We start from the raw sequence: 26,180 nt of genomic DNA, 5'->3' as shown, positions 1-26,180 counted from the left end.
ATGCCATTTGAGGCAAATGTTCACTACTAATCACCATTTCATAGTTTTAGTATATAATTATTTGTTTCTAAAAGGTTGAGTAATTTACAACATTAGATATCTTTTACTGATCCTCAGTATTATGGCTCAGAGCTGCATTCACAATTCTGAATGCTTCTGAGCTAAAATCTCCCAGCATTCCCTTCCAGTTGAATGTCTGCACAGAGCTTGTTTTGGTAATTTGCACCAGGTGTATAGTAACAGTATAGATGTTTATGACAATGTTGCTTCGACTTTACTTTATACAAGCAACTTACATGTACTACTTATAAATTATTACACCATATATTTACCCTCTTTGAATAAATATTATGTATTCACTCCCCCATCAATAAAAGAAGGCAACAATATCTAATACTTGTCTCTTAGGAGTGAGGACTAAGCTCGTCAAAGTGCATATTTTCTTGTTCAACATCTCATTCTTAAGCCATAGGACATTAATATGGTAGTAATGCCACCTTTGCATCCATTAAAATAATAGTGCATTAAAGGCGTATTTCAGGCATTTATCACTTATCAATGGGAAAGGTGATAAGTGTTAGATCTGAGATACACATTGATTGCCTAAATGGGAAACCCCATCCCTCCCCTCCCGGATATTCATGTTGAGGAGGAGGTGTATTGGAGCAGAGCATGCGTACTGCTGCTACATACTACTTTATGGGATGTAAGGAAACAGCTAGATGAGCACCTGTTGTCGGGGATGGGAGACCACCATACCCCGAGCTATTGTACCCCAACAAATTTAACTTTTTATCACCTATCCACAGGAGGTTCGGAAACAGCTGGATGAGCACCTGGTGGGGAGGGACTTATGGCCAGTGATAACTGTTAATGCCTGAAATATCCCTTATCCCGGGCAGTAGGAGAAAGGACAATACAGAGCACAGTGTGGGTGCAGGGTGCTGTTTCTACCTGCAAAGTAAAAATACAGCTTTCTGATTTGCCACTTTTTTTTTTATTACAGGAAAATATTTTTGGACATCTTTGCAAATAATCTCTGCAAAATTTCAAGACAAATTTTTCAGCAAAATAGTATATATTACTGCAGCCTATGCTATCCCAACTCGTGTTTTCCACTCCCCTTCACTTTATCTCCTCTGTCCATGTCTCCCTGTGGTTTGCCTTCCCGCTGCTTGAGTTCAAACCCCTGCTATTCCACTCCAATACATATATTATAATATTTATAACATTCCCAGATATTCAATACCGGGCTGGTTCCCGTTGGTTCCTTCCAATTTCACTTATAGTATAATATAGAAGAAGGATTTATTTATAAAACTTAGCTTTTATTAAGTTTGGTTAAAAACATGGAACATCACACATTTGTTATGAAACATACACTGATATACACACAACATATAGATGTCAATGGGGTATCGGTATAGGTTCCTGTGCTCTGTAGCCAGTGTTAGGTCATGGCATACTCTGTCATGTAGTGCAATTGTTCACTACCATTCGTGCCCTGTCCTATCTATTATCATGTCTGCATTCAAACCTGATAAACCTACTTAGAGCCGGAAATTCCCTAATATGCCTAAATATTTTCTGAGTGCAGCAAGCAACTCCTCCTCCTACGCGTTTCACCCTAAGTCAGGTTCATCAGGGAGACATTAGGAGTTTTTCTGATCTGACTCATTGGTGTTTGGCATTATAATATAATATATATAATGTAACATTGTGTATATACATAAAATGTAACAAGGTGTAAAAACAAGAAAAGAACACAGGAAAAGGAATAAAAAATAACAATATATCCAAATTATTTACGCTTACAATATATATCCATATCCGTAATGACCTGTACAATAAATTGTACCAGCTATGCCTGATGATCAGTCTATGACAGAAAAAACAGTAATATTATAAAAATAGGTCAACAATTATTGATCAAGGAAAGTTCAGTAACCAATATTATCTTGACACAATGTATCTTTATGATATAGTCAATCCTTCGCTGCAGGTCACACATGCTCTGAGCAGCACAATTTTTACATCTATCTGATGCTGATTTTTATTTTGTATTTTTTAAATTATTTTACAAAAAGTGTCAAAGGTTTCATCTAGCGGTATAGCTCTGCAATTCTTACCCTTCCACTAATGATTGGGCTACATGGCAACCAAAATACGTAGTAAAATACGCCTTCAATTATTCCTTATGGGCAAAAAATGTGGACGCAGCACGCAGTACTGCAACCGCCCGCTAATTTCTGCTAACATATATTCGATGACTTGGGTGTGATTGGAACGCTGTATTACGCAGTATTGCTTCTAGGGTTGACTGTAGTGCCTCATGGAGGTACCATACGGTGGCACACAAAGTGCCTACAGGTATTTAATATGGACCATAGGGGCTCTGTGTGCCACTGTATAGACCCTATTCTTGCAGCTTTGTCATGTGTGTCTACACCTAATACATGAATGATGTAAGAAGTCACAGAGATGCCCAATATGAACCCGATTTATGTCTGTGGCATAGAAAATATTGTACAAAAATCCATGATTCCTTCTATACAGCTGCAGAGAAGAACAAAACAACCACTACAAGTATCAATATCAACTGAATATCCAAACAAATGCCCGTCCACCTGACCATAATCCCGTTACAAATTCAATGCGTCATTGACCCAAAGTGCTTAATCGGAGAAGACCGACAAATTAATCAGGTCACCCAGGATACTCAGAGTTACAGACAGGTTACTGTTTCTTTAAGCCCCAGCTGTTCCTTTTGCAGGTGCTATTTTTAGAAGCACTCCATGGTAGAATCCAGATTACCCCTCCTTTCTGCCATAGTCTTGGTAGTTCCCAGTCTGAGAAGGTCAGAAAACTGAGCATGTCTAGATGTGCTCTGTGGAGCCGGGATGCACTTGCTGATGATACAATTCATCCAATGCAAAAGTCCTTGAGCAAGCTGTCAATGTGCAATGCAGAGCTGAGCAGGCTGGGACACGGTGACAAACCTTCTGCTTATTACCAGTAAGTTGCTTTATTATTGGGAATGTGTTGTGATGCTGCAGCACCAGAGCTGGTGTGTTGTATGGGACAGCTGCAATGTGTATGTCAGGGAGCTGTCCAGTCCCCTGGTGCTGATGTGTGGCAGGGGGAGGCTCTGTGTACAGTGCATCATCTATAGGGTTGCTGCTTATTAACATTTGTTATAATACATGTGCTGGAGTTTTTGTTGGTTTATGTGGCAAGTGTTATATATGTATCTAGTCAGAGTGTGGAAAGACCACTGCAAAGATAAACACAACAGCAGGAGGAGTAGGATGATCCTGCACCCAGGGGTGAGGGTGCCCATTATACAGTCCTGTGGCAAGAGATCAATTGTCTCCTATGATATTCTAGTGGATAAGAGTCACTTTTGCTCTGCGCTGGGTTATTCTTATTCAGATCAGACTACTGAAATATGTATATGTGTTGAGATGACTACACTGGTGCCATTGTTCTGTGCCCATTATCTGACAGCGCTTTGGATACCGTCTAGTAGTAGATGCTGATGCAGAATACAGCTGGCAGGAGAATGTGCCAGTGAGGGAGGTTAGTAAATACAGAATGTTCCCTGGTTGGCGGGAAAAGACCAGCAAATTAAAAAATCCACCCACAGATCTGTGTCCAGAGAGGATTTGTTTACTGTTTATAGAATATTGGATACAATGTCATTCATAGATATGTAGAGATAATGAGTTTGTGCCCAGATCAAAGAAGCTGGAAACTTTTTAATACATAAAGATCAATGTACAAGGACATAACAAAGTTGGTACAGGTAATGGTAATATGACAGGTGATATTTGTAGTTTTACATAGGACTGCAGCTGAACTTACTTCATTCTCTTAACTGGGAGAGTTGTCATGAAGCACAGATCCAAAAGTGCAATGGCAGATTCAGCGCCGCTATATACGTGTTTTCTTATTTCCATGTTAAAATGATAATGGTCGTCATTGTTTGCAAACAATTAAAAAATATATAATAGTGCAAACATATTATGGTAATAGTGGGGGTAGTAGTTGTTATTATTTTATTCACAGTTGAATTCCATAAAAATATGTGTTACTTTTTTTTTTTAAAAGTTAAAAATAAAGAATTATAGATGTTTTCAATGGATAAACTAGCAGAGCTGATTCAGTCAGATGTAGGAGTAGTAGGGTGTTGAACGAGAATTGGAGTTGTGAGAAAGCTTTTTATATTGGTTAACTAGTTAGACAGCTCAGGTCCCTTTGTTATGTACGTGTAGGAGAGCTGAGTTTGTGATTTAGTACAACTTATTGTGAAATAACAGTAAAAATTTACTATATTATCTTAACATAGAAATGTATGACACATGATGCAGACACAAAGAGTTAGAAAGTAACAAATTGAAATCTATGTATTGCATATATTCTATCTTTTCTATGATATTAAATATGATGGTGAACAACGTTTGCAGTCACCTATAAAAAGTAATGCAAACAATTATTATTATTATTATTATTATTATTATTATTATTATTATTATTATTATTATTATTATTATCATCATTTAAAAATTATATAATATTATCCCCTCCCAGAGGCAATGTTTTCCACAAATGCAAAAAACGAACAAACCTGCAGATGTAGCAGAGTTGAGTTTGTTTTCTCGACAAAACGCCTTGTTATATCACTATGGGGTATTTGTGGTTTTATATAGAACTTCACTCAAACAATTTTCATTAACTTATCCCAATGAGTTATCGCAATGCACATGCAAAAAAAGTAAACGAGCAAATTCAGCTCTGCTACATCAGTCTCATCTAGACATTTTATGGTAAGAGCTTTTTCATATTCAATATCCTCCAGTCTGGCATTACTTCTCCTGCCTTATAAATATTTCCCTTAGACTAATTCCAGTTCAGAAATCAATGTTTATGAATTGCTTAACCTTTCCAGTTCATTTTATAAATCAAGCCGCACCTGAAATCCTATTTATCACAGATTAGATTACTTACTGGCTTATTTTCTCCATTTTATTTTTAATTGGATTTTCTGGCCTAATCAAGGGGATAGAATTTACAGATCTACTATCTATCTATCTATCTATCTATCTATCTATCTATCTATCTATCTATCTATCTATCTATCTATCTATCTATCTATCTATCTATCTATCTATCTATCATCTATCTATCTATCTATCTATCTATCTATCTGTCTATCTATCTATCTATCTATCTATCTATCTATCTATCTATCTATCTATCTATCTATCTATCTATCTATCTATCTATCTATCTATCTATCTATCTATCTATCTATCTATCTATCTATCTATCTATCTATCTCTCTATCTATCCATCCATGCATCCATCTATCTATCTATTTCATATCTATCTATCTATCTATCTATCTATCTATCTATCTATCTATCTATCTATCTATCTATCTATCTATCTATCTATCTATCTATCTATCTATCTATCTATCATCTATCTATCTATCTATCTATCTATCTATCTATCTATCTATCTATCTATCTATCTATCTATCTATCTATCTATCTATCTATCTATCTACACTCCTAAACATTGAAATGGCAACGAATGCCAAGAAGGACAAGGTTATGCAAATCGAGGAAGTAGCAGGTGTCGCTAAGATCTTCAAATTATCAAATTTTTAAGCACGGAGCTCCAATCTGTAGCATGTAGAGGGGCATAAAAGCTGGATTGAAAGCAACGTTTTTTTTAACCACATGAAACCTCAAAAATCGGATGAGGTGGTGCGGAATGATTGTGCAATGTTTCCTGTTCGTAGGACGTGCCAGTTATCACCACTTGTCACAAACTGTTTGGGACAGAATCTTTGAACTGAGAGACCTTTGTTTATCACTCCGGCAGATCGCTACGTGCCTAGGCTGATATGTCAGCACTGTTCAGCGTTGCATATCCCGGAGTTTGGGAGAACAACAATGAATGGGAATAACAGCAAGAGTTGCACGGAGGTGAAACATTGCACGGACGGATAGATGGCAGAATGGCGCATGGTGATCCATTCTGTACTGCAAGTGAAATTAGATGTCACATCCCAAGCCTAGGGCGGCAACCAGTATTGACACAAACCATCAGAAGGCGTTTGCACGACATTGGGCTATGAGCCAGACGTCTAGCTACAGATTTTCCATTGATCATATGCCACTGCTCTCAAAGGCTATCATGGTGTACAGCAAGATGGCAATGGAGGCTGGAATGGAGGTCTATCCTCTTCAGCGATGAGTCTCTCTTTTTTTCTTGGATGCAATGACAGCCAGAAATTGGTCTGAAGACCACGTTGGCAATGCCATGAAGAGGCCTTCACAAGGGAACATGAAACCAGTCCTACTCCCGGGATTATGGTGTGGGGTGGCATAATGTATGGTAGCTGGACCCCTCTAGTCTTCATTTCAGGTACACTAACAGTTCAGCGTTATATTGATTTGGTCTTAGAACCAGTGGTACGGCCGTTTCTCCAAAGTGTCCGAGAAGCCATTTTTCAACAGGACAACTTCAGGTTGCATGTTGCTTGTGCTACTGTGAGCAGCTTGAGTGGCCTAAACGTGCTACCATGACCTGCAGCGTCTCCGAACTTGTCTCCCATTGAGCACATCTGGGACGTCATTGGTCGGCAATTGCAAAGGGAGCAGCCAGCAGTCAATCTTGATGATTTGTGTGTCCAAGTGCATTGAACACGGCATAACAAACATTCCTCAGACCATTAATAACCTCATTGATGGCATGCCAAGGCCTGTAAGTGCGTGTATTTCTGCGGGGTGGCGTTCATACTCGATACTGAATAAATCAAGATGTTTGGAATATTTTGTTTCCATTTTTTAATCATTTGCATATCATTAACATGTCTATCCATCCTGTGATTTCCACAATTCCAAAGCTTTTCTTTGTTGGTGTTGCAATTTCAATGTTGATGAGTATATCTATCTACAGTTAGGTCCAGAATTATTTGGAGAGTGACACAAGTTTTGGCATTTTAGCTGTTTACCAAAACATATTGAATATAGAGCTATATAATCAATATGGACTTAAAGTGCAGACTCTCAGTTTTAATTTGAGAGTATTCACATCCTAATTTGAGGAAGGATTTAGGAATTGCAGCTCTTTAACTTGTTGCTGCCTCTTTTTCAAGGGACCAAAGGTAATTGGACAATTATCTCAAAAGCTATTTAATGTGCTGCACGGGCTGTTCCCTTGTCCATCATCAATTAAGCAGTTAAAAGGTCTGGATTTAACTCCAGGTGTGGTATTTGCATTTGGAAGCTGTTGCTGTGAACCCACAACATGAGGTCAAAGGAGCTCTCAATGCAAGTGAAACAGACCATTGTTAGGCTGAAAAAAATTAAGAAATCCATCAGAGAGATGTCACAAATGTTAGGAGTGGCCAAATCAACAGTTTGGTACATCCTTTGAAAAAAACACACTGGTGGTCTCGTGATCTCCAAAAGGCCGGGACGTCCACAGAAGACAAAAGTGGGGAATAATCACAGAATCCTTTCCATGGTGTAGAAAAACCCCTTCACAACATCTACCCAAGTGAAGAACACTCTCCTGGAAGTAGGTGTATCAGTATCTAAGTCTACCATAAAGAGAAGACTTCATGAGAGCAAATACAGAGGGTTCACCACAAGGTGCAAACCATTAATCAACCTCAAAAATAGAAAGGCCAGATTAGACTTTGCCAAACAACATCTAAAGAAGCCGCCCAGTTCTGGAACAGAATCAGATGAAACTAAGATCAACCTGTTCCAGAATGATGGGAGGAAAAAAGTATGGAGAAGGCTTGGAATGGCTCATGATCCAAAGCCACCACATCCTCTGTAAAACATGGTGGGGGCAGTGTGATGGCATGGTGGGGGCAGTGTGATGGCATGGTGGAGGCAGTGTGATGACATGGCCATGCATGGCTGCCAAAGGCACTGGGTCACCAGTGTTTATTGATGATGTGACTGAAGACAGAAGCAGCCGGATAAATTCTGATGTGTTCAGGGATTTACTTTCTGCTCAGATTCAACCAAATGCAGCAAGGTTGATTAGACGTCGCTTCACAGTACAGATGGACAATGACCCAAAACATACTGCGAAAGCAACGCAGGAAATTTTTAAGGCAAAGAAGTGGAATATTCTGCAATGGCCAAGTCACCAGGTTTCAACCCGATCGAGCTGCATTTCACTTGCTTAAGACAAAACTTAAGGCAGAAAGACCCACAAACAAGAAACAACTGAAGACAGCTGCAGTAAAGGCCGGGCAAAGCATCACAAAGGAGAGAACCCAGCGTGTGGTGATGTCCATGGGTTCTAGACTTCAGGCAGTCATTGCCTGCAAAGGATTCTCTACAAAGTATTAAAAAAACATATTTTATTTATGGTAATGTTACTTTGTCCAATTACTTTTGAGCCCCTGAAATGAGGAGACTGTGTAGAAAAATGACTGCAATTCCTAAACATTTCACAGGATATTTTTGTTCAACCCCTTGAATTAAACCTGAAAGTCTAAACTTCAATTGCATCTCAGTTGTTTTCCAATGTGGTGGCAGCAGAGCCCAAATCATGAAGATTGTGTCACTGTCTAAATATTTCTGGACCTAACTCTATCTATCTATCTATCTATCTATCTATCTATCTATCTATCTATCTATCTATCTATCTATCTATCTATCTATCTATCTATCTATCTATCTATCTATCTATCTCTCTATCTCTCTATCTCATATCTATCTATCTATCTATCTATCTATCTATCTATCTATCTATCTATCTATCTATCTATCTATCTATCTATCTATCTATCTATCTATCTATCTATCTATCTATCTATCACACAAGAAAATTGTAACAGCACACTGCGAACACTAATGCCATCTGAGCCACTAAATATAAATAAATATGCATTACTGCTAAATCTACTTACAATAGGGAGGTTCTTAGCGCACATTTTGATCAAATTGTGTGAGCCCACCTGCCACGACAAGGCGACCTCTATGAGGTGGGAACCTACACTGCACATACAGCCAGAACTGGGACTATCTATCTATCTAGTAATCCAAAAAACAGGCAGCACACCATAGTTGAAGTGTAAAAAATGAGGGTACTTTAAAGTACCCTCATTTTTTACACTTCAACTACGATGTGCTGCCTGTTTTTTGGATTACTGTATAGCTGGGATCTTGGTCTGCTCCCCAGGGCTTGCACCCACATATTTTCCGGTGCTGCTGGACTTTCTGTTTTGCTGTATCTATCTATCTATCTATCTATCTATCTATCTATCTATCTATCTATCTATCTATCTATCTATCTATCTATCTATCTATCTATCTATCTATCTCATATCTATCTCATTATAACAGAATATTGTACATAGTGCTACTGTGGAGCTTTTTAGATACAATTTAGTGATTTCATTTGCTAACGTTTTCAAATATACTGAAGAAGTAATGAGAATTATTGGTCTTCTCTAAGCCACTTGTCAGTATTTATTATCTCATTTTACAATCTGACGGGTAGTGAAGTTTGTTATTGTTGAGATATGAACATAAATATTTTATTGGCAGCTTCCCTAATTGTCTTTGAAATTCTTTATAAGAAAAACAAAGCAGGAGATTTTTAGTTTTGCTCAGACAAATGGGGATATTTCTAAAATAGTCTAACCATTGTTTTCCTAACAACTCTTCAATTACATTAATATTCTGCCTGACGCTTCCATACATTATCTTTTTATTATATGTTCCTTTATATTGATGTGTCCATGTTATTCTTATGTTTGCTGCATGAATCACATGTAATGAAGACCATTAGATTCGCTAGTGAGAGGCTCCGTATAAGACTAATGAATGTGTTTGTTGTATTCAGTGTGATATGGACAATGTATTACTTGCAGTACTAGAGGGATGTTCACAGATCTCATTGCATCTCATTCAGTTTTATTGGGTATAATATTATTTTGCTTTATTTACATTTATTTATTGATAAAATTTATTGGTTGACATACACATTGTGATATCACCTCTTTATAAGCTCTTGATAACACATAATATCTGTGGTTTTAAATAGGACTGAAGGTAAACTCAGTAGGATGTAGATTTGGCTTTTCAACAATTCCATGCTGTCTATCTATTTATTTATCTATCTATCTATCTATCTATCTATCTATCTATCTATCTATCTATCTATCTATCTATCTATCTATCTATCTATCTATCTATCTATCTATCTATCTATCTATCTATCTATCTATCTATCTACCTATTGCATATCTATCCAGGGGCGTAACTAGGAAAGACTGGGCCCCATAGCAAACTTTTGACTGGGCCCCCCCCCCCGGGTGCCACACAACCCCCCCCCCCTTGTAGATAGTGCCTTTTTTACAAACCCCCCCCTGTAGATAACGCCATACAGCCCCCTTTGTAGATATCTACAGTGGGGTCTGTATGGCGCTATCTACAGAGGGGGCTGTATGGCGTTATCTACGGGGGGACTGTATGGCGTTATCTACGGGGGGACTCTATGGCGTTCCCTACAGGGGGGGTATATGGCGTTCCCTACAGGGGGGACTGTATGGCGTTCCCTACAGGGGGGACTGTATGGCGTTCCCTACAGGGGGGACTGTATGGCACTATCTACAGGGGGGGCTGTATGGCGCTATCTACAGGGGGGCTATATGGCGCTATCTACAGGGGTGCTGTATGGCGCTATCTACAAGGGGGCTGTATGGCGCTATCTACAGGGGGGACTGTATGGCGCTATCTACAGAGGGGGCTGTATGGCGTTATCTAGAGGGGGGCTGTATGGCGTTATCTACAGGGGGGCTGTATGGCGTTACCTACAGGGAGTCTGTATGGCGTTCCCTACAGGGGGGTCTGTAGGGAACGCCATACAGCCTCCCCCTGTAGGGAACGCCATACAGCCCCCCCATGTAGAGAACGCCATAAGCCCCCCCCTGTAGGGAACGCCATACAGCGTCCCCCCCTGTAGGGAACGCCATACAGCGTCGTCGTCCCTGTAGGGAACGCCATACAGCCCCCCCTGTAGGGAACGCCATACAGCCCCCCCTGTAGGGAACGCCATACAGCCCCCCCTGTAGGGAACGCTATACAGCCCCCCTGTAGGGAACGCCATACAGCGTCCCCCCTCCCAAAAAAATGCGACCTACAGTGTGTCCTAATAAAAGACATGTACAGTGGATACATGTGTGATCGCTGGCAGCGATAGGGAGAACGGGGGACTGAAAGTCCCCTGAAGTTCTCCATGACATACCTCTGACTTCCGGCGTCTGTGTCGGCAGCTCACTAAGAATGAAAGGAGCGCTGGTCACGCATCCGCACAAGCGGGACCGGCGCTCCATTCATTTCTCCGGAGCTGCCGACACAGACCCCGGAAGTCCGAGGTTTGTGTTGGAGAACTTCAGGGGACTTTCAGTCCCCCGTTCTCCCTATCGCTGCCAGCGATCACACATGTATCCCCTATCCTGTGGATAGGGGATACATGTCTTTTGTTTAATGGCAGAGCGGGGAGATACCTACCTGCTCTGCCGTAGTGTTCAGTGGCGTCCCGCTGTAGTAGCCATAGCGGCTGCTAGCGGAGCCTCCGGCCGGCGGGTGACACGGGCCCCCTCATGCCACGGGCCCCGTAGCAGCCGCTACTGCTGTTACGGCGGTAGTTACGCCACTGTATCTATCTATCTATCTATCTATCTATCTATCTATCTATCTGTCTTATATTTATCCATTGATCCATCTATTTTATAGAAAATCCATCATCCCATAATTGAGAAAGTTTGCTAATCTGGCATTTGTTTGCAGAGCAGACTAGCAATATAATGTATATTGTTTATGATAAAAGCAAAAGACTGAGCAGACAGAGCAAATTGGAAATTGACTTTGATTAAAAAAATTTACTTATAATGTCAGATTTTGTATTGCCAGTTTATTATGGGCTTTCCTACTCTAGTTTGTCTCTTACAAATGAGTTTGATATTCTTTTCTATGTCAGTCCAATAATCCAGAATATCTGATAATCTAGCACCTTCCAGATTCCAGATATCCTATAAAGAATCTAGGCACACATGCTCACCGGGTAGGTCTGGGCAGCTTTGTTATAGTAATAGAAGGACATATGTCTTTTGCTAGTGCTGGATTCTTTTTTGTTCTCAGTCGTATTTACCCTCCTCATTTTCTCCTTAAAATAATGGATGAGAAGCATTGGGAAATGTTGTACAAACATGTTGGGAGCACAATTTATAATTTATATTTACACGGAGTGCCTAGAGCAGCAGCAATTGTAAATATAGCTCTCTATACATTTATTCTCTTGTACTTCTGCAGAGTAAACTGCTTAGTAGGCACTATTGTAATAAAACATCAAACCAACACCAGCTTATAAATTGCTGTGCAGGGTAAACTTGCAACATTTCATTTGTTGTACATTTTTTTCAGAATGTTTAGTGTTCATATAAAATAATTTTAACAGATGTTATGTTCATCAGAAAATGAAATATGATTTAATCCGATTTTTATCACTTATTTATACATATTAAAGAGGCTCTGTCACCAGATTCTCAAATCCCTATCTCCTATTGCATGTGATCGGCGTTGCAATTTAGATAACAGTAACGTTTTTTTTTTTAAAAAACGTTCATTTTTGGCCAAGTTATGACCATTTTTATATTTATGCAAATGAGCTTTGAAATGGACAACTGGGCGTTTTTTTTTCGTTATGTCCAACTGGGCGTGTATTGTGCTTTTAACTGGGCGTGTTTATGTGTATGACGCTGACCAATCAGTGACCAGTCAGCGTCATACACTCATCTCCATTCATTTACAAGCAGCACAGCGTTCTTACTAAAACGATGTGCAGCCACATACACAAGTGTCCTGATAATGAATACACATGACCTCCAGCCTGGACGTCATGTGTACTCAGAATCCTGACACTTCTGACTCTTTTCTTTGAGATTGCAGCAAGCCACACGTAATCTCGCGAGATTACGGAGCTAAACGAGATTTTCGTTTTCTTAACCTCTTCTAAATCTGCCAGATCAGAGGTCAAGTTAAATATTTCAAATATATTTGGTATGTATGGAAGCCAATTAAACATTAAAGGGGTTTTACTATCAGGGACATTTTTGACATATCCACAGGTTATGTCATAAATGTCAGATAGGTGCGGGTCCCACCTCTGGGACCTGCACCTATCTCTAGAACGGGGCACCCTAAACCCCGCTTTACCTCTCTGTATTGTGGCTGAAGCGTGTGATATCCGACCTTGAAGAAAAAAACAGTGTAGCTTGCTGAGCAACGCTGTTTCTGTAACCGTCATAGTAGTGAATGGCAGTTACGGGAGCAGCGTAGCATGTGTATATGTCATAAATGTCCATGGTGAGAAAACCCCTTTATAACTTCCCACTAAAGCCAAATTCTGAATCCCACTGGTCAGAGCGCAATGCTTTATGGAAGCTCAAATAACAGTTACACAGTTAGAGAATGTATCCATCTCTAGACCTCACATCCAGGGCATTACTTGTGAGGGGGACTTTCAGGGAAGACGCTGTGGATGATGGGTGTCAGGGGAAGTGTCAACAAGCCACTTTGCCTTAGTCAGGATATTTGGGGACAGCAAGCTGAACCTTTTTCCCGGGTAAAGAAAAGCCTTGCTACGGTTCTGCCTCACATTGATTCCAATATAAGTTTGATAATTACCTCTCGTTCTCTGTAGTCGCTTTCAGGACTCCCATCTATTATCCAGAGCGGTGAGCAGCTACAAAATTTTCTCTCACTCTGGAGGGCCCAACATGTACAGGACGTGCATTTAAAGTATATACCAAAGATTGTGTAATGCTTCATTTCCCCTGTGGTGGCGCTGCAGGGGTCTCTCAGACCATGCACCTGCTGCAGGACTGTGGAAATGAATGTGTCTTGCTTCATCCTACTTTCCTTTGCAATAAAATATACATTCTACTGGTTCCACTAGACATTGTTAGACTCACTACAATCAGTATTTTGTTATTCAAGCTGCAGAGACGAGACAAGACACATTATTACTACACTTATGTAAGAGAAGCTATTAAGGAATTGGAGAAAAATAGAACTCCCTAAAACACAAATATGAATAATTTTTAATCATGTAATCAACCAGAAAAATTTTGAATTATTTCATTATAATAGCCTGCTCCAGTGTCCAGGGTCTACAACTAAATATATATATATATATATATATATATATATATATATATATATATATATATATATATATACTGAGCTTTGTTCTGGTGCTGTATATATGTACTGAGCTTTGTTCTGGTGCTGTATATATGTGCTGAGCTTTGTTCTGATGCTGTATATATGTACTGAGCTTTGTTCTGGTACTGTATATATGTGCTGAGCTTTGTTCTGATGCTGTATATATGTACTGAGCTTTGTTCTGGTACTGTATATATGTGCTGAGCTTTGTTCTGATGCTGTATATATGTACTGAGCTTTGTTCTGGTGCTGTATTTATGTACTGAGCTTTGTTCTTAGGTTGTATTTATGTACTGAGCTTGGTTTTGTGGCTGTATTTCTGTACTGAGCTTTGTTCTGGTGATGAAATATATGTACTGAGCTTTGTTCTGGTGCTGTATTTCTGTACTGAGCTTGGTTCTGGGGCTGTATTTATCCATTGAGCCTTGTTCTGGTGCTGTATTTATCTATTGAGCTTGGTTCTGTTGCTGTATATATGTACTGAGCTTGATTCTGTTGCTGTATATGTGTTCTGAGCTTGATTCTGGTGTTGTATTTATGTACTGAGCTTGGTTCTGGTGTTGTATTTATGTACTGAGCTTGGTTCTGGTTTTGTATTTATGTATTGTGCTTTGTTCTGTTATTGTATATATGTACTGAGCTTTGTTCTTGTGCTGTATTTATGTACTGAGCTTTGTTCCGGTGCTGTATCTATGTACTGAGCTTGGTTCTGATGTTGTATTTATATACTGATCTGTGTTCTGGTGCTGTATATATGTTCTGAGCTTGGTACTTTATTACCCTTGGTGCAACGTCTCAGCTCTTATCGCTGGAGCCTTTCTCAAGCCTTGAGAAATGCTCCAGCGATAGCAGCTGAAATGTTGCACCAAGTGTAATAAAGTACCCCACTTTTTTTCACTAAATTCTACGGAGTGCTGCTGGCATTTTTTGTCTTTACCTTTACCCTTGGCCTGTTTCCCAGGACTTTTGCACCCACACGTTGCTTGTGCTGCTAGACTTTGGATTTGCTATCTATCTATCTCTCTCTATCTATCTATCTATCTATCTATCTATCTATCTATCTATCTATCTATCTATCTATCTATCTATCTATCTATCTATCTATCTATCTATCTATCATCTATCTAGCACACAAGAAAATTGCGACAGCACACTGCGAACACTAATGCCACCTAAGCCGCTAAATATAAATAAATATGCATTACTGCTAAATCTACTTACAATAGGGAGGTTCTAAGTGCACATTTTGATCAAATTGTTTAAGCCCACCTATCTATCTATCTATCTATCTATCTATCTATCTATCTATCTATCTATCTATCTATCTATCTATCTATCTATCTATCTATCTATCTATCTATCTATCTATCGCATATCTATTTATTTGTTTATCTATTTATCTATGTTTGTCTTATATGTTTCTATTTATCTATCTGTTTGTCTTATATGTATCTATTTATGTGTTTGTCTTATATGTATCTATTTATCTATCTATTTATCTATCTGTTTGTCTTATATTTATTTATCTATCTGTCTTATATTTATCTATCTACAGATGTAGGAAACTTTAACTTGACTTTTATTGTGTTAAATAGAGAGTGGACATCTCCTATTAAATATGCAGACCCATGCATTTATATTTGTTAGGGTATGTTCACACGCAGCGTTTTCAGCCATTTTTTGGGCCGTAAATATCCCTAAAAACGTCAGAACTCCGCCAAACATCTGCCCATTGATTTCAATGGGAAAAACGGCATTCTGATCCGACGGGGCGTTTTGTTTTTTTTTGCATGTCACTTCTTCTTGGAGCCATTTTTCATAGACTCCATAGAAAAACAGCTCCAGAAATGGCCGTAAAAAACGCCATGAAAATCGCGAGTGTCTTAAAAACCGTCTGAAAATCAGGAGCTGTTTTCCCTTGAAAACAGCTCCGTATTTTCAGACGTTTTTTAGTTTGTGTGTGCACATACCCTTACAGTGCGTATGCGCTTACATTCAGTTTACACTCATTTGAACACATGTAACTATGTTTTTATTTTCTGGTCATGGATTTTAATTCAAACCTGACTCATTTCTCATATTAACTGGTTTCACTGTTTCCTTTGGATTAATTTTCTGCCGGATTTATTACTTATGGTTAATTCTGTGAGAAATTAATGGAACGGTGACAATTTGCTGCATCATCAGAACGGTTAGAGACGAGTTTACATAAATATCGTTATTTTATACATATATAAAAGCTTAGTTATTGCAGTGTTAGGTGGGAAGATTCCCTGTAATAAACTGATATCTGTGAATCACTTAAAATATTGTATTATTTGCCCATTTTACATTTACAGTATTCTCTTTTTACTTATACAATGTCACGCCAGTGGTCTAAAGCTGGTCTTGGCAATACTTAGAAAGTCATGGGTAGCAAGCAACAGATGTGCATCCCATCAACCCCCCCCCCCCCCTTAACTTATGGCTGTGGTACAGAACCACAACCTTCACGGACCGATAAGAAAGGACAAGTTGTTCAGAAAACGTTCATCTTAAATTTCTAGTGTATGGAAAGTTATTGTATATGGAAGTCTATCAGACACATTCACTGCTACACAACAACTATATACATAGTTCAAGCTAAGGTGCGGACAAGACTCAAGTTTCTAAAAAATGTTCACTTTGCGTCATACAGTACATTAATAGAACGTAATGTCATGCAGTATGTTTGTTCTCCACATTAACTAACTTATCCCTTCCTCTAGCACAGCCAATCATGAGGGGTTTAGGTGGATGACATGACTAATGTTGGCTTGGTGTTAAAGGGCTTGAAAGGGATTGGATACAGTCCTAGAAGACATCAGAGAGTCAGACACGCGTTTCAGACCAATCGGCGGAATTACAATTTCCTGCAAATTCTTTCGAACCTAATCAAATTGGACAGCCAATTTAGATCAAATTGGACCCGTAACTAATTTTGGTAAATTCACTTATCTCTACTGAACATTTAATAAACCGAGCCTCATTGTAGGAACAAATTCAACATGACTTAGAGTATATCCATTAATATGTTGCATATAACACTTCTGTGACTTCAATAGTATTGTAAAGTTGTCGACGCCCGTGGGTAATCATCTGCACCTGCTCCTAAGTCTGAGAGAGTGACCACTCCTTCTACCAGTCAGGCTGGGAGGCTGAAGAGTGGGAGAGCCTATCACAGCCTGGCTAGACGGAGCTAGCTCCCGCCCTCTGTCTATTTATACCTGCATTTCCTGCTCCTCCTTTGCCTGTGATTCTTTTCTGTTTCCTGGCTCTGCTGCTCCTGCTATCATTATTGACCTTGCTTCATTTTTGACCCTGGCTTTACTGACTATGCTCCTGCTCTGCGATTTGTACCTCGTACACTCCTGGTTTGACTCGACTCGTTCACTACTCTCCTGCTCTGTGTTTGGTACCTCGTACACTCCTGGTTTGACTCGGCTCGTTCACTACTCTTGTTGCTCACTGTGTTGCCGTGGACAACTGCCCCATTTCCCTTAGCTTCTGTGTACCCTTGTCTGTTTGTCTGTCATGCACTTATTGAGCGTAGGGACCGTCGCCCAGTTGTACGCCGTCGCCTAGGACGGGCCGTTGCAAGTAGGCAGGGACTGAGTGGCGGGTAGATTAGGGCTCACCTGTCTGTCTCCCTACCCCGTCATTACAAGTATATTAACAATGCACATCAAGTCAATGTGCAGCCCATTTATCTATTCTCAGGGTAAAATTGGATTGTATCTGTTGAATCTTACTGAGAAATTCCATGTGCCCCTGGGAGCTACTGACTCATTCCCAGCTCCTCGTGCCTTCTTGCAGGTTATCAATGGGGGGATTACTGCATACAATTGCAGGCTGAAAAGCGTTTCAACCAGCTATCGAATGAAGGTCCAATAAAGGCCCAGTAGGTCTGCCATATTGGTCCTCCTATTAAGCCCTGCCAGAATAAACATAATTAGTATCTCTGCTTCCATAAAAGTCGTTACTATAACAATACAACATTATTTAACATGCAGTGTGAATGCCATAATAGAAAAACAAACAAAAAACAAAAACATGCCAGATTTGTCATTTTTTTGTCACCTCACCTCCCCCCAAAAAATGGAATAAAAAGTGATGAAAAAGTTGCATGAACTCCAAAATGGTAACAATAAAAACTACACCTTGCTCCACAAAAAAAAACAAGCCCTCACACTGTTCAATGGATGGAAAAAGAAAAACGTTATGGATCTCAGAATATGGCGACCCTGAACAAATTAAAATTTTTTACATAGTTACATAGTTACATAGTTACATAGTTACATAGTTAGTACGGCTGAAAAAAGACACATGTCCATCAAGTCCAACCAAGGGAAGGGAAAAGGGAAGGAAAAATTTCTACACATAGGAGCTAATATTTTTTTGTTCTAGGAAATTATCTAACCCTTTTTTAAAGCCATCTACTGTCCCTGCTGTGACCAGCTCCTGCGGTAGGCTATTCCATAAATTCACCGTTCTTACTGTAAAGAAGCCTTGTCGCCTCTGCAGCTTGAACCTTTTTTTCTCCAGACGGAGGGAGTGCCCCCTTGTTTTTTGAGGGGGTTTTACAAGGAACAGGATATCACCATATTTTTTGTATGTGCCATTAATATATTTATATAAGTTAATCATGTCCCCCCTTAGTCGTCTTTTTTCAAGGCTAAATAGGTTTAATTCTTTCAATCTTTTCTCATAACTTAAATTCTCCATGCCCCTTATTAGCTTCGTTGCTCTTCTTTGTATTTTTTCCAACTCCAGGGCATCCTTTCTATGAACTGGAGCCCAGAACTGAACTGCATATTCTAGATGGGGCCTCACTAATGCTTTGTAAAGTGGCAATATTACATCTCTGTCCCGCGAGTCCATGCCTCTTTTAATACACGACAATATCTTGCTGGCCTTTGAAGCAGCTGATTGACACTGCATGCTGTTATTGAGTTTATGATTTACAAGAACACCCAGATCCTTCTCAACAAGTGAATCCGCCAGTGTAGCTCCCCCTAGGACATATGATGCATGCAGGTTGTTGGTACCCAGATGCATAACTTTACATTTATCTACATTAAACTTCATCTGCCAAGTGGACGCCCAAACACTTAGTTTGTTTAAATCTGCCTGTAATTCATGAACATCTTCCATAGTCTGAACTATATTACATAGCTTGGTGTCATCTGCAAAAATAGAAATAGTGCTATTAATCCCATCCTCTATATCATTAATAAATAAGTTGAATAATAGTGGTCCCAGCACTGAACCCTGGGGTACACCACTTATAACCGGTGACCATTCAGAGAAGGAATCATTGACCACAACTCTCTGGATACGGTCCTTGAGCCAATTCTCAATCCAATTACAAACTATATTTTCTAAACCTATAGTCTGTAATTTACCCATTAGGCGTCTATGGGGGACAGTGTCAAATGCCTTTGCAAAGTCCAAAAACACTAAATCCACAGCGGCCCCTCTGTCTAGACTTCTGCTTACCTCTTCATAAAAACAGATTAGGTTAGTTTGACAACTTCTGTCCTTAGTAAAACCATGCTGGCTGTCACTTATAATGCTATTTATTGTCACATAATCCTGTATATAGTCCCTCAATAGCCCCTCAAACATTTTCCCCACGATGGATGTTAAGCTTACTGGTCTATAATTACCCGGGGAAGACCTAGAGCCCTTTTTGAAAATAGGCACCACATTTGCCCTGCGCCAGTCCCTTGGCACTATACCAGTCACTAGAGATTCTCTGAATATTATGAAAAGGGGGACAGAAATAACTGAACTAAGCTCTTTAAGAATTCTAGGGTGTAACCCATCTGGTCCCGGAGCCTTGTGCACATTTATTTTATTTAATTTAGCTTGGACCATCTCTACATTCATCCAATTCAGTATATCAGCCGATATATTAACAGCACTGGCACCGGCTACATCAGCTGCTCTTTCTTCAGTTGTATATACAGAGCTAAAGAACCCATTTAGTAACTCTGCCTTCTCTTGATCCCCTGTGATCAACTCCCCATTACCATTATCTAGGGGTCCTACATGTTCAGACCTTGGCTTTTTTGCATTTATATGCTTGAAGAATTTTTTAGGATTTGTTTTACTATCCTTGGCCACCTGCCTTTCATTTTGTATTTTTGCTAATTTTATTACATTTTTACAGATTTTATTAAGCTCTTTATATTTTACAAAGGCTACAGCTGTACCCTCAGATTTGTATTTTTTAAATGCCCTTTTTTTGTCATGTATTGCCCCTTTCACAGAAGGTGTAAGCCATGTGGGGTTTAATTTGAGTCGTTTATACTTATTACCTGTAGGAATAAATTTTGCACTATAATAACTCAAAGTACAGATAGTTTTTATTTTGTAAAAGTAGTAAAACATAAAAAAATATATATAAATTTGGTATTGCCGTATTTGTATTTACCCACAAAATAAAGTTAGCATGTAGTTTTTACAGGTTTTTTTTTACCCCACAAAGTAGTTTTTAAAGTCACCCAGTACATTATGTGGTACAATCAATGTTGAAATTTAAAACTATAACTCGTCCCACAAAAAATAGCCTTCATAACGGAAAAATAAAAAAATTACTGCTTTTGGAAGTCGGGTAGGAAAAAGTAAATAAAAAAATGAAAAACGGCTGTGGCAGCAATGGGTTAAACAGTGGACGGAACAATCCAATCAATGAATGCATACTTTAGCGCTCATTTTTATTCAGATGCCTGTATGATCCTGGTTTACTTTTGCCCTTTTCTTTTTAGTTTCTGGCCATGCTTAATTTCTCAATCAATAAAGATTGCTCTTGACCACTTTTTCCTGTACTGCTGACCCTCTTCAGTCCCCTTTGACCAACCATACATGTCGTGCTGGGTTTACAGGCATCAGTTCAGGAATGATAGGGTCCAAGTGGTATAGAGCCAAAATACAGCACACGTGGCACTGTACCATTGTATGCCTCCGATTTCATACAGAGACATATGGAGGATTTTTCTTCAGATTATGTATGACGTGTTACATTGAATGACTCCTTCACATGACAATGATTCTAGGGGAAAATATCTCTGTAATATGTTGCTGTATGGATATACCATACAGTGGCTCATGGACTGTCTACAGCTTCGTAGTACGGATCCACAGGGACTCTGTGAGGCCCTGTACAGATATCATGCACATACTTAGTCTTAGGCCTTATTCACACGAATGTATAATACGTCCGTGCTACGCGCGTGGAAATCACGCGCGTCGCACGGACCTATGTTAGTGAATGGGGCCGTTCAGACTGTCAGTGAATTTAACGCAGCGTATGTGCGCTGCGTGAAACTCATGACATGTCCTATATTTGCCCGTGTTTCGAGCTGCACGCACCCATTGAAGGTAATGGGTGCGTGCAAATCGCACTAGGCACACAGAAGCATTTCCGGGTGCCGCCCGTGATTCGTGCAACAGTAGTACAAACAATGAATGGAAACAGAAAAGCACCACGTGCTTTTCTGTTTGTAAACATAAAAGCAGTGTCATCATGATGCCGGCTGCGTGAAAATCACGCAGCCGCGCACCATATGCTGCTGACACACGGACCGTGCGAATAAGGCCTTATACCCTTGGGCTTTTGTTTCCCCAAGAGTCATATAGCAACTAGGGGCTGTTAAAGGGGTTGTCCAGGATTAGAAAAACATGGCTGCTTTCTGCCAGAATAAGCGTCACGCCTGTCAATGGATTGCAGCTTAGTTGTGGACAAGTGTGGTGCTGTTTTTGGGAAAAAGCGGCCATGTTTTTATAATTCTGAAAACCCCATCCAAGTTTTTCTCTCTAAGATAAAGGCATTACTGCGTCAACCCCCGCATGCCACAACAAATAGTGGTATTATAATGCGCGGCTAAAAACTGCCATTGTTTTGCAATAAATTTTTTGGCTGTTCTGCTCGTGCAGGTGAAAGACACTGAAACAATGTGCTTCACCCGTAAAAGTCGCGTGGGCAAAAAACCGCATTGCAAAAATAAAGCAATTCACAATAAAACCATATGTTGTTTTGCCAAGCGGTTCTTGGCGGTGCGGCACCACTACCGCTACATGTATGCACAGCCTTTGGATTTTTACAAGACTATAGTATTGCTGGCCTATCTGTCGGCAAGATATAAGATCGGTGGGTGTCCGACTCCTGGCACCCCCGCCGACCAGCTGACATGTTTTGAATTCACATATTACAACATGAGGTGGGGAAAGTAGCTTATTGATTTTTGGTGTACTCTCAAAAAACTCATAAAAAATTATCAAGCGCCTTCAAGGACGTGATTTCTTAAATTGAACGCACGTGTAGAAAATTGTGATTGATATGTTTGGCGTTCGTTAATGACGCGTTACAGCTAATTTATGGTTTTTCTATTGACATATTTGGGATTGTTAGATACATATTGGTCGTTGTTATCATAGATAGCCGTCAAGCCGCGTCAATTTCCAGTCATCTTCTAGTGCGATTTTTTTTCACCTGAGTTTCACGCTGTTCTTTCAACACAAACAACAACTGGGTATAAGGAGTTTTCAGCACAGTTTTTTTCTGCAATGCAAACATCTTCAGTTCTGAGAGAGAAAATCCGAACAAAAGCTGACTCATGCATGGTGAATGCTAGGAGAAAATAGTCATTTTAATTCCCTTATTTGTAAACTACTTTGTCTCATTATGCTAAAGAATATACGATCACAAAAGATGTACCTACAGGAAAACTCCAGGTGAAAGTGATACACTGTGCTATGTCTAATGCCGGGCCTGAGGGGAGCGGAGCACTAAAGAGAAAATCCCTGTGTCAAGCCCCTCAGTGAATCACTTTTGCCTGGAGTACCCCTTTAACCATGTGGTTTATGAGGTAATATTCTTGTATGAAAAGATGTATAGATCATATTTGCCAACTTTGACAGCAGGAAAATCTCCAAAGCGCCAAATCATAGATACTTACCACTCCTCGTTCCTCGGGGGTAAGGCCCGGCGTTAGGATATTGTTAAGCAGTTCCCAGTCTGGCCTGGGGTCTGTGTTTATTTAAGGGGTCTGTTCTGGGATCCGTATTTATTTAAGGAGACTGGTCTGGGAGTCTCTATTTATTCAAAGGGTCTATTCTGGAGTCTGTATTTATTTAAGGGATCTGTTAGTTTAGGTGTTTGGTTTGGGGTCTCTATTTAGTTAGAGAGCTGTGTATTTAGGGGTCTGGTCGGGTCTGTATTAATTTAGGCGACTACATTAAGTGATACAAAGCTCACCTTTTATTTTTAGAATATAGTTCATTAGCCAATCCTTCTGCCCTTTGTAGATATTGCGCGAGGACTGACGTACAGGTGTAGCCATCTTTATCTTGTCTCTGATAACTTGGTGCAGCGTGATATCACACAACAAAAGCCATTGAAAAGTCATTGAAAAAGATCTAGCCACTTTGTATTTAATGCGTTAAAAGTCAAGATAAAGACGGCTACATCTGTACAAAGTGCAAAACATAAAGAAATGACGACTGAGCGTCCCATAACGAATAGGAAACTCACAACAGTCCATGCTGCAATATCTACAGAGGGCAGCAGAATATAAAGTAGACACGAATGTGACAGAAGACGTATAGTGGGTTATGCTTTCCTAGCTCCACTCCCACTTTATTCTAGAGAACGACGAGCGTCCCAGCCGTCGAAATCCCCCGATTGGACAATGATGGCATATCCGAACTATCTGTCATCAATGTCTCTACTGAGACAACTCTTTCAAACATGTAGATACTCAGTGGCGTAGTTATCAGGGGATCCAGCGGATGCAGCATCACTCGGGCTTTGCTGCCATATAAAAGGAGTACAGTACTTTGTACAGTACTTGATGGTGTTTGAGGGTACGAAGACCCTATTATGGATTATGCATTGGGCCCAGAAGCTGCAAGCTATACCTCTTTGGATAGTGGTGTTTGCTTGATAAAATTACTTTATAGGTAGTAGGTAAGTACTAAGTAGTATGAGAATTACGCTGGCTGGAGTTACCTTAAAGCACTGTAAGATCCTTCAACAAGGTAAATACCACTAATCTTACGTAATCTAACATTAGAAGTCTATTCTAAGCCAAAGCTTAACTTCAAGTGCATACATCATTACCGAGAATCTCCTGTACAATTGTGCCCCAGTCTTTCTCTAGAATAGGAAAAACTTTTTTTGTGGTGTTTTTTTCTTTCATTTCTTGCCCTGTTAGTTTTGTTTTTTTCAAAAAACACTGCGCCGTATTTTCCGTAAGTCAGTGGGCAAATATAAATTGCACTAGAAACAGCGCTTTTTTGGTGGCATTTTTTTTATTTTGTTTGCTTTGCATTTTTTGGGTCAATGCCGTTTTGTTTTTGCAATGGCAGCACCAGGTTGGTTAGGCATTTTACCAAAGGCTTCTCTATAGGAAAAAAAAACGCACGTCAAAAATGTGTGACTACAAAAAGCTTGTAAAATATGCACAAAATCCATGCCGTTTTTATACAAGCCCAAAAAAAGCAACAAAAAAGTTGTGTAAAGGAAGTCCAACTGAATATTGATATTATTTCGTATTTTTTCCCCCCCAAAATGTAGCAGCTGGTAACTTCTGTTGCACATGATGTTTCTGCCCTCAAAAACATCACGTGCAACAAACTTGAAAGGGTTTTCCCACTACAGACATTCATGACATAAAGATTGGAAATCTATGGGGAAGGGGGCATAAAAATGTTACACCACAGGTGTATTTCAGGATTCTGTTCTAAAAGTTCCCAAATACAATAGAATAGTCTCATGATATTAGGGACATATTTTTTTGGGGGGGTTGACTTTACCGAATGAGGTTTGAACAAGTAATTGCCATGCGCAATGGTTTGGAAGAAAGTCTCAGTGGCCCGCAATACAAACATTATGGTCATGCACAATACGGCCTCATTCACTTGGCCGTAATACGGCTCCATACAACCTTCAACTTAAAAAGTCACCTGTAGACTTCATCCATAATTAATTTTTTCCGTTGGATACCATAGGAATCCACAGAAGAAATATTGGGGCATGTTCTATTGGATGACGCAATATGGATGTATTCTCCCCTAGAAATGGGGAGAATTTCCCTGTTATAAGGCTGCTACTGTATTATGCTGCGGATTTTCCACAACAAAATACGTTGCGGAAAATCCACAGGATTCATGCCACTTGTGTACTAGCCCTTAGGCTGAGTTCACACGGGATGGATACGCTGCGTTAAAGCACACAATGTATCCGCCCTGTGCGCCGCAGTGAATTCCAGGTGAAAAAGCGCACCAAACTGTGGTGCAGTTTTTCACCCAGAATGTCCGCTGCGGAAAACTGCAGCACTTAGCCTGTCTGCTAGCATGCCGGCCTCTTAAGATGACGTTTCATCCCAGGAGACCATTGCATTCTGTGATTGGCTGCAGCGGTCACATGGGATAAACCGTCATGCCAGCAGGCTGCGCCAGAGGGAGGAACACAGACTTCTGGGTAAGTATTAGATTTTTTTTCTGAATTTCGTTTTTTGCGGCGGAAACCCACTGCAAAAAAATGCAACAACTGCTATTTGTTGTGGGCTTTACCTCCCCATTGAATTCAATAGGGAAAACTCGCGACAAATAGCCAACGTTTATGCAAAGACGATTGACATGCTACGGAATAAAATTCCGTACCGCAGGTCAATTTCTGAATGATTTTCGCTCAGTATTTATGCAGCGTGTGGATGAGATTTGTTTTATCTCATCCACTTCCAGCGAATTCCGTTATGGAAAATATGCAGTATTTAGGTAACCCGTGAACTAACAATAAGACACTTCATTGTACACCAGATATTGTGTGTGTCGCCAAACAGCCTCCTGCACATAGCTATCGTAGCGAGCCTTTCACACATT

General features: G+C 39.8%; 1 protein-coding gene across 2 annotated transcripts in view; it reads left to right on the top strand.

Annotated features, from left to right (window-relative positions):
- Positions 1-2,838: 2,838 nt before the first annotated feature.
- Positions 2,839-26,180, top strand: part of OXR1 (oxidation resistance 1) — a 531,616-nt gene continuing 508,274 nt past the window's right edge. Inside the window, exon 1 of one of the 2 annotated variants that reach the window (XM_075825829.1) lies at positions 2,839-3,015. The gene's annotated coding sequence lies outside the window, so the exon portion shown is untranslated. The remainder of the gene's footprint in view (positions 3,016-26,180) is intronic. The other variant, XM_075825830.1, reaches the window with a different exon arrangement.

The sequence above is a fragment of the Rhinoderma darwinii genome, chromosome 5 (genome assembly GCF_050947455.1).
Source record: "Rhinoderma darwinii isolate aRhiDar2 chromosome 5, aRhiDar2.hap1, whole genome shotgun sequence".
Taxonomy (NCBI): Eukaryota; Metazoa; Chordata; class Amphibia; order Anura; family Rhinodermatidae; genus Rhinoderma; species Rhinoderma darwinii.
Note: the sequence above shows the minus strand (reverse complement) of the source record. Positions and strands in the feature narration are given on the sequence as shown.